Source organism: Octodon degus, unplaced genomic scaffold (genome assembly GCF_000260255.1).
Source record: "Octodon degus isolate 3935 unplaced genomic scaffold, OctDeg1.0 scaffold00014, whole genome shotgun sequence".
Lineage (NCBI taxonomy): Eukaryota > Metazoa > Chordata > Mammalia > Rodentia > Octodontidae > Octodon > Octodon degus.
In genome coordinates this window covers 6,904,634-6,908,739 of record NW_004524590.1, presented here as the reverse complement: position 1 = coordinate 6,908,739, position 4,106 = coordinate 6,904,634, and the positions used below count along the sequence as shown (strand labels likewise).

The 4,106-nt window shown below is 38.4% G+C and overlaps 1 pseudogene; it reads left to right on the top strand.

The window, feature by feature from the left end:
- Positions 1 to 218: 218 nt before the first annotated feature.
- Positions 219 to 2,527, top strand: LOC101573391 (annotated as a pseudogene).
- The last annotated feature ends 1,579 nt before the right edge of the window (positions 2,528 to 4,106 follow it).

Sequence of the window (4,106 nt, the reverse complement as noted above, 5' to 3'; positions counted from 1 at the left end):
AAGATGGCTACTAGTGTGAGCTGCATAGTGAGATCCTGTACCAAATACATAAATGAACAAAAGACAAAAAACAAACAGACAAAAAAAAGGGTTTCAAATCTTATAATTTTCAACTTTTAGTCCAATGTAGTTGTTATTTTAAAAAAAAAAAAGCCGACTTGAGCTGCTTCAGCATCTAGAAGTGATTACTCTGTCGGTTGTTGCAGCACTCAGCCAAGATGCTGGAGGAGACCCAGACCCCTGACCAGCCCATGGAGGAGGACCAGGCAGAGACCTTCGCTTTCCAGGCAGAAATTGCACAGTTGATGTCCCTGATCATCAACACCTTTTATTCGAACAAAGAGAATTTCCTGAGGGAGTTGATTTCCAAATTATCCAATGCTTTAGACAAAATCAGGTACGAAAGCCTGACAGATCCCAAGGAAGCTTGACTCCAGCAAGGAGCTGCACATTAACGTCATTCTGAACAAGCAAGATCGCACCCTCACCATCATGGATACTGGGATTGGAATGACCAAGGCTGACCTGATCAATAACCTTGGCACCATAGACATGTCAGGGACCAAGGCCTTCATGGAGGCTTTGTAGGCAGGCACTGACATCTACATGATTTACCCATTTGGTGTATGTTTCTACTCTGCTTTCCTGGTTGCTGAGAAAATGACTGTGATCACAAATCATAACTACAATGAGCAGTATGCATGGGAGTCCTCAGCAGGAGGACTATGCCATTCACTGTGAGGACAGACACAGGTGAACCTATGGGCCAAGGAAGAAGACCAAACTAAGTACTTGGAAGAAAGAAAAATGAAAGAGATTGTAAAGTAGTATTCACAGTTTATTGGTTATTCCATTACTCGTTTTTTGGAAAAGGAATGAGATAAAGAAGTGAGTGATGATAAGGCTGAAGAAAAGGAGGACAGAGAGGAAGACATAAAAAGAAGAAAAGGAGTCTGATGACAAGGCTGAAACAGAAGATTTGGTTCTGCTGAAGAAGAGGAAGAAAAAAGATGGCAGAAGGAAAAGAAGGAGAAGGAGAAGGAGGAGAAGGAGAAAGAGGAGAAGGGAGAGGAGGAAGAGGAGGAGGATGAGAAAGAGGAAAAGAAGAAGACAACAATGATGAAGAAGAAGGAGGAGGAGGAGAGGAGGAGAAGAAGAGGAGGAGGAGGAGGAGGAGGAGGATGATTAAGGAGAAGTGTATCAACCAAGAAGAACTGAACAAAACAAAATCCATCTGGACCAGAAATACTGATGATATTACTAATGAGGAGTGTGGGAAGTTCTACAAGAGTCTGACCAATGACTGGGAGGGTCACCTGGCAGTGAAGCATTTTTCCATTTAAGGACAGTTGGAATTCAGTGCTTTTCTTTTTGTCCCACAACAACCTCCACTTGACCTATTTGAAAACAGAAAGAAAAAGGACATGAAGTTGTATGTCCACAGAGTTTTCATCAGGGATAACTGTGAGGAGCTGATCCCCAAGTACCTGAATTTCATCAGAGGGGTGGTGGACTCTGAGGATCTCCCTCTAAATATTTCTCAGGAAGTGTTACAACAGAGCAAAATTTTGAGAGTCATCAAAGAATTTGGTAAAGAAAATGTGCTTAGAATTGTTCACTGAACTGGCAGAGGATAAGAAGAACTACAAGAAGTTCTATGAGCAGTTTTCTAAGAATATAAAGCTTTAGATATATGAAGACTCTCAGAATTGGAAGAAGCTTTCAGAACTGCTACAATACTACACATCTGATTCTGGGGATGAGATGGTTTCTCTCAAGGACTATTGCACTAGGATGAAGGAGAACCAGAAGTACACTTATTACATCACAGATGAAACCAAGGACCAGGTAGCTAACTCAGCCTTTGTGGAATGGCTCCAGAAGCTCGGCTTAGAAGTGACCTACATGATCGAGCCCATAAATGAGTACTGTGTCCAGCAGCTGAAGGGAAAATGTTAGTGTCCATTATGAAAGAGGGCTTGGAAATTTCAAAAGATGAAGAGGAGGAAAAAAAACAGGAAGAGAAAAAGACAAAGTTTGATAACCTGTGCAAGATCATGAAAGACATCTTGGAGAAAAATGTTAAAAAAGTGTTCATGTCAAACCAATTAGTGACGTCCCTATGCTGTATTTTTACAAGCACATATGGCTGGACAATGAACATGGAAAGAATCATGAAAGCCTAAGCCCAAAGAGACAACACCATGATGAGTTACATGGTGGCAAAAAAGCACCAGGGGATAAATCCTGACCACTCCATTATCAAGACCTTTAAGCAAAAGGTTGAGGCCAATAAGAATGACAAGTCTGTGAAGGATCTGGTCATTCTGCTGCATGAAACTGCACTGCTGTCCTCTGGCTTCAGCCTGGAAGACCTGCAGACACAAACAAGATTTACACGATGATCAAGTGGGGTCTAGGTACTGATGAGGATGACCCCACCACTGACAACACCATTTCTGCTATCAATGAGGAGAAGCCACCCCTTGAAGAAAATGACAACACGTCGCATATTGAAGTCAACTGAGCTTGGCCCAAAGAACCACTAATGTGTGCTCAGTGCTTTAACCTTCAGTCCCTCTGAGAATATATATTTTCGAGGATTTTTTAAAGTCTGTATAGTATGATAACTGCTTTTAAGGGGAAGACAAGATTTCTTTCTACTTTTAAGTAATATTGTGATATTTTAGGCACTAAAGCAGAGCTAGCAGTACTTTCTCTAGTTTCACCTTTGTTCATTTTAACAGGTTGGGATCTTTGTGCTAAGACGTAACTTAACTGTTAACTTTGTGTGGTCTGAAGTGCTTAGTTATGGGCCAGATTCCTTAGTAGACAGAATCTTGTGTCTATGAAAATTTGAAATTCCTTGATGTTTAAAGAATATTTGTTAAGATAGTTTGAGTTTTCTTATAGGATCTTTTTTTTAACTTCCTCCAGTAGTTTCAAATGTGAATGTACTAGGCTTATAGAAGTACGTTATAGGAAAACTTGATGGCAGGAGCTTCAAGGGCTTCTTTTCCAAAGAAAAGTACTGTTTCAAGGAAGAAACAACTTCCTAGGGATAACACAGAGCTATTTCAGAGCTATTTCAGAGCAATTTCAAAAATCATTTGGAACAAGGACTATGAATGGAAGTGGAGTGCCCAGTTCACATTCTACTTTAAGAGGTAATATATATATATAGCTGAGTTTAAAAATTAAATTAAATAATTAAATTAAAAAGTTGACTTGTATAAATCTAAATCCAACAGACAAATTCAGAATACTCAATTAAAGAGCAGTTTGTGAACTCTCCTACAGTGAACATGGAACATTAGGCAGCACCAGCCATGTACATAGACCTTGAAACAGTTCATGATGCAAGAAAGTACATTCAGTGAAAGACCAGTCCACCAGGAATCAGAATCAGAAGGCCCTGGACCCAAGTCAGCATGGAAAAAAAAATCGAAATATCAAGCATCAAAATTAAACACTACAAATACATGAACATTCAACAAGGTTTTTTAGAGTAATCAATAGGTTAAAAAAACTGGTATTTTTCGATGAGTGAAATTGAAAAAAGCAATCAAATTTGATAACTTGTTGGGACAAACTCATATGAAATTTGGATAACGTTTTATTCCAAAAGCAATATGGGAATATAATACAAGAAAGGTGATATTTTTCCATCTCAAGGTTTTCTACTGAGCTTTAGCTATCAGATAGCATGGTAACAACAGGAGCATTGATGCGTTGGACAATAGGCAGAGCCAGAAGCCCAAAGGAAAGGATTGAACATCTTTGAGCAACTAATGAACCACAATATTGGGATTATAGACACAATTGATTGGGAGGAAATAGTTTATTTTAAAATGGCACAGGAACAATTGGATTTTCATGTACTGAAGAGTTAATATAAACTCATTTTAAGTCCATTTTATCAATATCAAAATGACTCAATGATATACATATAAGGGCTAGTATTAAAGAATTTTAGAAAATAAATCTTTGTGACCTCTAATTTGATAACACATGCTTAGATTTCACATTAGAAACATGAAAAAATGATAAAATAGAAAATGAACTTTATAAAATATAAAATCGCTTAAGAATAGGGGAAGATAGAT